Below are 9,002 nucleotides of genomic sequence, written 5' to 3' on the forward strand. Positions count from 1 at the left end.
ACCGAGCAACCTCAAACCAAACAAAATGATAACCCATATAGAAATATGGTATTTGATGCTTTGGAGTTTAATACTTTTAATAATGACAACCACGAACCTGTCATTGAACAAGAACCAAATCCACAAGCAAAATCCTTTTTTTGAAATGTTAAAAGCTTCATAAAAACCTTTATATGAAGGGAGTAGAATGACATTGTTACAAGCCGCCTCTAGGATAGTAACCTTGAAATGTGAGTTTATTATATCATTTAATGTCGTTGATGGTATTGCGTCTTTTCTTGAGGACGCTATCCCCGACAATAACGTCATGACCCGAAATTTCTATAATACCAAAAAAGTAGTTAAAGGCCTTGAGCTTCCGCATCAAAAGATTGATGCATGTCCTAAAGGATGTATGCTTTTGTAGGGAGATGATGTTTTGCTTGACAAGTGTAAGAAATGTCAAAGGGGTAGATATGAGACAAGTGAGGGAGATATTATTTTGAAGGGAAATGGCAAGACGGGTCAAAAGAGTAAGAAACCAATATCACAAAACCAATTAATTTATTTTTCTCTTGCTCCAAGACTTCAAAGCATGTATGCAACAAAAAACATTGTTGAACAAATGAGATGACACAAAGAAAATCCTCATACATCGGGAAAGATGTGTCATCCGAGTGATGGAGAGGAATGGAAGCGTTTTGATAAGATTTACCCTGATTTTGCCGAGGAACCCCGCAATGTGCGACTTGCCTATGTACAGATGGATTTGCCCCTTTCACCCAATTTAGTAAACCTAACTCATGTTGGCCCATGATGATCACGCCATACAACTTATGCAGTGTAAACTGTGGGGACAAACACAAATTGAACAAACCCTGAAACAGACAAAAGAGCAATTATCAGGGAATGCAATAAGCTTGGGGATTTTTGTAAAAATAGCAAATGGATTTGAAAAATTATGAAACTTGGTGACAATTTAGTTAGAAGGGTAAACTTAAATTGTACCAAATCTCAGAGTTTTACACACAATCTAAGTATTTTTAATAATTAGAAAACCAGACTGAAGTAAGTGAATTCTCAGACAAATTTCTCAATAAGACTCTTGTGACTGTTTTTGTGTTATTTTCTGAATATATGGGAGATATAATTATCAAATTTACTCTCAAGAAAGCATAGAGATTAAAGTTAATAATTTAGGGAGATTAAGACTGAATTGTTCAAGCAAGCACATAATCAATTCAAGCTCAACCAGATAATGCACTTAAAATAGCTCAAGCAAGCACAGGCATGTTCTAAGTAACACCACAGATCCTTAATCAACACATAAGCAAGCACAAGGTATTATTAAGTCTGACTTATAACTAAGACTTAGCGAAGTTAGAAGATTTGCAAATTTTTGAGAGAAATCTCAAGGTTTTCATTAATCAAGTATGTGCAAAACAGACTGAGGAATGGTCCTTATATAGGCCTTCCTGTGAAGTTTTCAGTACATGATAAACCCGAGACAACTCCATCTAAGGGCCAGGATTAAAATTAGAAAGCAAACAAGAGTAGTGGACTTATTTTACAACGGATACAAAAGAAAATTAAGGCAAACTGAATAGAATAAAAGAGTTGCAGACTGATAGTGACAGGTTGTCCTCTTGACTGTTGTATTTTTTTGGCTGGTTATTGGAAGTCAAAATGGCCCTAGTCCAGGCATCTTGTGTGGCTTAAGGCTTCATCTATGAATGCTAAAATAACCCAGTGCTTTCTTTGTTAAGAGTTTTCACCTGCTTGGCCAAAAATGGCAAACTTATTTTATCTGAATTACCCCACCTACAACTTGCTTCAATTTTGATTTTTCTGTGGAATTCTTTAGGATTGGTCCTTGGCTCCTTAGGATTTATTTAATATTAATTGAAAAGAGAGTCAGCTGGCAAAGGTGGCTGCTGGTGCCCAGCCTGGCTGCTGTTCTTGTGGCCTAATGAGACTATACTGACAGATGAGGTCGCCTGAGTGTTGTTTCTGGTTTGATTTGTGCATGGTATCCCTGGCTCAGCATGGGTGTGTTTTGCTTGTATCTGATCAGTCTCCAAAAGATTGCTGGCCTGGATATCAGCTCCTGTTGTAATCCCCCCTGGCTGAACATGGCTTGACCTCAAGCCTGGATCCTCCTCCTTAGAATATTCATAGAATGGACTGAGATCACCCACATTGAATGTACCATGAACCCCATAGTCCCCTGGCAAGTCAATTCTATAAGCATTTGGACCAATTCTTTCCAAGACCTCAAATGGTCCATCTGTTCTAGGCATAAGCTTGTTCTTTCTTTTGGAAGGGAACCTTTCTTTACTGAGGTGTAGCTAAACCAGATATCCTGCCTCAAATTCCTTCTTCTTCCTAGGCTTCTTGATTGGATTGCTTCTTATACATCTCATTGGACCTTTCAATTTATTTCCTTACAGTTTCATGCAGCTTTTGCAGTTGTTCAACTGTTCTCTTGGCATCAGGATTGATCTCTTCCTTTGGAACATAAGACAAGTCCAAGGGCATAAGTGGATTAAGCTCATAGACTATCTCAAAAGGACTGTGACCAGTAGCAGTAGATGGTGCCCTGTTGAATGCAAATTGAGCTGCAGCTAGCTTTAAATCCCAATCCTTCAAGGTCTTGCTAACTAGACACCTTATAATTCCCAAAGTTTTATTAGTGACCTCATTTTGGCCATCTTTCTGTGGATGGTGGGAGGTCCTGAACAAAAGCTTTGTCTTCAGCAGCTTCCATAGGGTCTTCCAGAAGTAGGTCATAAATTTTGTATCTCTGTCTGATACAATTATCTTAGGATCCCATGGAGTCTCACAATTTCTTTGAGATATAGATCAGCAACACTAGCAACATCCTCAGTTTTCTTGCAGGCTATGAAGTGAACCATCTTACTGAACCTATCCACAACCACCATGATTGATTCCTTGCCTCTCTGTGTCCTAGGTAATGCCACAATGAAGTCAAGACTCACATCTTCCCGAGGCTTATCAGGGATAGGCAGTGGGGTGTAGGGTCCTGCTTCGAAGGAGCTCTTAGCTTTCTGACATATTGAGCACCTTCTAAGGACTGCCTGAACATCACCCATCAATCTAGGCCAGTAAAACTGATCCTGTAAGATCTCCAGGATTTTCTGAACCCCAAAATGTCCTCCTAATCCTCCTGAATGGACTTCCCTGATCAGCAAATCCTTGTAGGATCCTCCTAGTACACAAAGCTTATTACCATGAAATAGAAATCCTTCTTGCAGCATGTATTTCTTACCCTGAGTTGAACCTCCCTCTATGAGAACAATCCACTCCTCAGAGAAGTCAGGATCCTACTTATATATCTCCTTCATGAACTCAAACCCAAGGACCTTGTTACTTATGACAGTCAACAAAGAGTGCCTCCTTAACAGGGCATCAGCTACCACATTCTGTTTTCCTTCCTTATATTTGCTTGAAAAGTTGGAAGCTTGCAGGAATTATACCCATTTAGCATGCCTATGGCTCAGCTTGTGTTGGCCATTGATGTATTTCAGAGCCTCATGATCAGAATGCAACACAAACGGCTTAGGTTTCAGGAAGTGACTCCAATGTGTAAGAGCCCTTATGATTGCATAGAACTCGCTGTCATAAGTTGAATATTTCAGCTGGTTCCATTTAACTTCTCACTGAAATAGGCTACAGGTCTCTGGCCCTGGATGAGGACAACTCCTATTCCAACTCCACTGAAATCACATTCTACCTCAAACAGTTGTTTAAAGTCAGGCAGCTTTAAGATGGGAGTCTCACACATTAACTTCTTGATTCCCTCAAAAGACTACTGAGCAGCTTCAGTCCATTGGAAATCTCCTTTTCTCATGCACTCGGTGATTGGTGCAACAATTGAGCTTTAATTTTTAATGAACCTCCTGTAAAAAGATGCTAGACCGTGAAATCCCCTTACTTCTGTGATTGTTTGTGGGACTGGCCATGTTTTCATAGCCTTAATCTTCTCCTGATCAACTGATATCCCTCTTCCTGATATAATATATCCCATAAATGCTACCTCATTTACCATGAAGGTACATTTCTCAAGCTTCCCATACAGCTTCTGCTCCCTGAGTATTTTAAAAATTGCCTCCAAATGTAATAAATGTTCAGATGGACTGCTGTTGTAGATGAGTATATCATCAAAGTATACTACATCAAACTTTCTAAGGCAAGGCCTTAGAACTTCAGCCATTAGTCTCATTAAGGTGCTTTAAGCATTAGATAAACCAAATGGCATGACAAGCCACTCATACAGGCCATGTTTGGTTTTGAAAGCTGTTTTCCATTCATCACCTTCTCTTATCCTCGCCTGGTGATACCCTTGTCTGAGATCTATCTTTGAAAAGATTTGAGCCCCACTGAGCTCATCCAACATGTCATTTAGCCTTGGAATAGGGAACTTGTACTTGACTGTAATGTTTATAGCCCTGCTATCAATACACATTCTCCAAGTTACATCTTTCTTAGGCACTAGTAAAGAAGGCACTGCACATTGACTCAATGATTCCCTCACAAATCGCTTTGTCATTAACTCTTCAATCTGATGCTGTAGTTTCTTGGTTGTTGTGGGATCACATATGTAAGCTGGCCTATTAGGGAGCACAGAACCAGGTACAAGGTCTATGTGATGCTCAATGCCCCTCAGAGGTGGCAAACCACTAGGCAACTCAGCTGGAAAAACCTCCTTGTATTTCTGAATCAGAGGTTGAACCTCTGAAGGCACATCATTACTCTCTTCAGTATTGATTTCCCTTGATAGGAGGAACAACATAGGTTGTTCTTGCCTTATCTCCTTAATCATAGCTGCCTCAGATAGAAACAACACTCCATTAATCTCCCCAGGTATGTTAGGACTTCTATAACCTCTCTGGTTTGGTGGTAATTAAAGGAGTCAGAGTGACTCTCTTCCCATTATTCTTGAAAACATAGACATTTTCCTTCCCCTAGTGAGTGGTATTCCTGTCAAACTCCCATGGCCTTCCTCACAGTAGATGGCAGGCATCCATAGGGACCACATCACACAACACTTCATCTTTGTACACCTTCCCAATTGAAAAAGGAACAATGCACTGTTTGTCAACTCTTACTTCATATCCCTTGTTTATTCATCTCAGCTTGTATGGACTGGGGTGCTCCTGAGTAGGCAAACTCAGCTTGCTAACCATAATGGTGGAAGCTACATTGATACAACTACCTCCATCAATTATCAAGTTACACGCCCTTTCTTGGACATTGCACCTACTCCTGAATATCATGGATCTCTGATCAGCTTCTAGAGGAGCTGGTTGAGAGTGCATAACCCTCCAGAGGACCAAACTGTGCCCAGTGTCAGGGTGGGCTACAACTTGTCCTTGATCAGTTTCCCCCTCAGCTTCCATTTCTGCTGGGACCAATGTCTCTTCTTCCTCATACTCAACTAGACCATCCATTTCCCACTCTTCAATCTCCATAGTTGTGAGAGCTCTTTTAGAAGGACAGTCCTTCTTAAAATGGCCAAAGTCTTGGCATTGGAAGCACTTCACCTTATCCCTGGACAAAGGTGGGTTGGTTTTGAGATACATGGGTGTTTTTCTTTTGTCTGTTGTGAGTTGGGTAGTTGGTTTAGGTATCTCAGTGATTTTGACACCAGTATAAGACTTGAATGTTGTTCTGGTGGGAAATTTGGGTGTTACAGGCTTCACTTTACCTAAATTCTCAACTCTTAAGGCTAGGTTAACTGCCTCATCAAATGACCAAACCTGCTGCATTCTTACCATGCTAGCTATCTTAGGATCTAGACCCTCAACAAACGTAGCAATCTTTTGCTCAGGCTTCTCAGTAACCTCATATTGTAGGGTTAGCTGCTCAAAGTTGCTAAGGTAGGCCTCAACAGATAATTGCTCTTGTCTCAACTGAGTCAGCTTAATAAAAATATCCTGGGTATAGTCTTTAGGTATGAATTTCTCTTTTAACTTCTTTTTTGACTTAAGCCAAGACCTGACTGGTTCCTTTCCATCTCTAATCCTTTGGTGTTTCATACTCTCATACCAAAGAGATACATAGCCCTTAAGTTTTAAGATGACAACTTTAAAAGCTTTTCTGTCATCATAATTTTTAAACTCAAAGACTCTCTCAACAGATCTAAGCCAGTCTAATAAATCCTCAGGATTCAAACTACCATGGAAATCAGGAATGTATACCTTTACATCTTTGTCTCTAGCATCATAGATTCCTTCCTCCAATCTTGAGTCATCTGATTCAGGGATGGCTTCCTCATGAGGATCATGAGGTGGTTGCCTTCTTCCTGCACCCATTGGAATCCCTTTCCCCCTTCCTCTTCCTCTGAAAAGTAGTGGTTGCCTTCTTGGGTCATGGTTTAGAAACTTCTCCATGACAACATGGACAACATTGAGCAAGGTATCCACATTTCCTGCTAGATCCTCTATTCTGGTCTCAATACCAGCAAGTCTCTCTTCACTCATTGGGTTATTTTTGTAGTTTTGATGTAGCCGGAAAAATGAACTCACTTTTCTCTCACTCAGGACTAACACAAGATAGGATTATGTTATAACCTAAGCTCTGATAACCAGGATTTGTAGTGTAAACTATGGGGACAGACACAAATTGAACAAACCCTGAAACAGACAAAAGAGCAATTCTCAGGGAATGCAATAAACTTGGGGATTTTTGTAAAATTAGCAAATGGATTTGAAAAATTATGAAACTTGGTGACAATTTAGGTAGAAGGGTAAACTTAAACTGTGCCAAATCTCAGAATTTTACACACACTCTAAGTATTTTTAATAATTAGAAAACCAGACTGAAGTAAGTGAATTCTCATACAGTTTTCTCAATAAGACTCTTGTGACTGGTTTTGTGTTATTTTCTGAATATATGGGGATATAATTATCAAATTTACTCTCAAGCAAGTACATAGATTAAACTTAATAATTTAGGGAGATTAAGACTGAATTGTTCAAGCAAGCACAGAATCAATTCAAGCTCAACCAGACAATGCACTTAAAACAGCTCAAGCAAGCACATACCTGTTCTAAGTAACACCACAGATCCTTAATCAACACCTAAGCAAGCACAAGGTATTATTAAGTCTGACTTATAACTAAGACTTAGCAAAGTTAGAAGATTTGCAAATTTTTGAGAAAAATCTCAAGGTTTTCATTAATCAAGTCTGTGTAAAACAGGTTGAGGAATGGTCCTTATATAGGCCTTCCTGTGAAGTTTTCAGTACATGATAAATCCTAGACAACTCCATCTAAGGGCCAGGATTAAACTTAGAAAGCAAACAAGAGTAGTGGACTTATTTTACAACGGATACAAAAGAAAATTAAGGCAAATTGAATAGAACAAAAGAGCTGCAGACTGATAGTGACAGGTTGTCCTCTTGGCTGTTGTATTTTTTGGCTGGTTATTGGAAGTCAAAATGGCCCTAGTCCAGGCATCTTGTGTGGCTCAAGGCTTCATCTATGAATGCTGAAATAATTCAGTGCTTTCTTTGTTGAGAGTTTTCACCTGCTTGGCCAAAAATGGCAAACTTGCTTTATCTGAATTACCCCACCTGCAACTTGCTTCAGTTTTGATTTTTCTGTGGAATTCTTTAGGATTGGTCCCTGGCTCCTTAGGATTGATTTAATATTAATTGAAAAGAGAGCCAGCTGGCCAAGGTGGTTGCTGGTGTCCAGCCTGGCTGCTGTTCTGGTGGCCTGATGAGACTGTATTGACAGATGAGGTTGCCTGAGTGTTGTTTCTGGTTTGATTTGTGTCTGGTATCCCTGGCTCAGCATGGGTGTGTTTTTCTTGTATCTGACCAGCCTCCAAAAGATTGTTGGCCTAGATATCATCTCCTGCTGCAACTTACCACCTTGGTTATGTTTGAAAAGGCAGTTTATCTTCTTGTCGCTAATTATTCCCGAGCCTAATAACCCAAAAGCCAATTTGGATGTTTACAACCGTTGATAGAAGAGTTGAAACATTTGTGGGAAGTTGGTGTGGAAACATATGATGTGTCTTTGAAGCAAAAGTTTCAAATAAGTGCTTCACTTTTATGGACCATAAATGATTTTCTCGCCTACGGTATGCTATCTGGACGGTCCACCACAGGACAAAAGGCATGCCCTTGTTGCATGGATAAGAGCAAAGCATTTTGGCTTCCTAATTCCAAAAAAATAAGTTGGTTTGATTGTCATAGAACCATCTTATCGGATACACATATATATAGAAGGAACAAAAAAGCTTTTATTAAAGTTAAGGAGGTGCTTGATGATGCTCCGGATCGGCTACCAGGGGATGAGTTATGGGAGTTGATATGTGATTTGCCATCTACTGTTGATGGTACTGAAGAACAGTTTAAAGAGTTGAAGAAAAAAAAGAGCGGTTGGTTTAAAAGAAGCATTTTTTGGGACCTTCCGTATTGGAATATATTGTTACTCAGGCACAACTTGGATGTAATGCACATAGAGAAGAATTTCTTTGAGCAACTCATTCATACGATTATAGATGTAGAAGGTAAATCCAAGGATACTATTGCTTCAAGAAAAGAGTTGAAGAGATTTTGTGATCGTCCCAAACTACACATTCGTAAGGACGGGTCTAAACCGAAATCTATTTTTACTCTTGACAAAGTTCTACGGAAGGCATTGTGTCAATGGTTAGGAAAATTGAAGTTTCCTGATCGATATGCATCCGATTTCAAACGTTGTGTTGATCTTAAGAAACTAAAGTTGCAAGGGTTGAAAATCCACGATTGTCATGTTTTCATGGAGCGCTTATTACCCGTTGCATTGAAACATCTCCTCCCAACTACCGTGTTGAATGCAGTTACCGAGATTAGTCAATTTTTCCGAGATTTATGTTCTTCAACCATATCGGTTGATGACATGATTCGTCTTGAAGACCAAATTCCAATTATCTTATGTAAACTTGAGATGATCTTCCCTCCTTCATTCTTTAATTCCATGGAGCATTTACCGCTCCATTCGCCATGT

The sequence above is a fragment of the Silene latifolia genome, chromosome 9 (assembly GCF_048544455.1).
Source record: "Silene latifolia isolate original U9 population chromosome 9, ASM4854445v1, whole genome shotgun sequence".
Taxonomy (NCBI): domain Eukaryota; kingdom Viridiplantae; phylum Streptophyta; class Magnoliopsida; order Caryophyllales; family Caryophyllaceae; genus Silene; species Silene latifolia.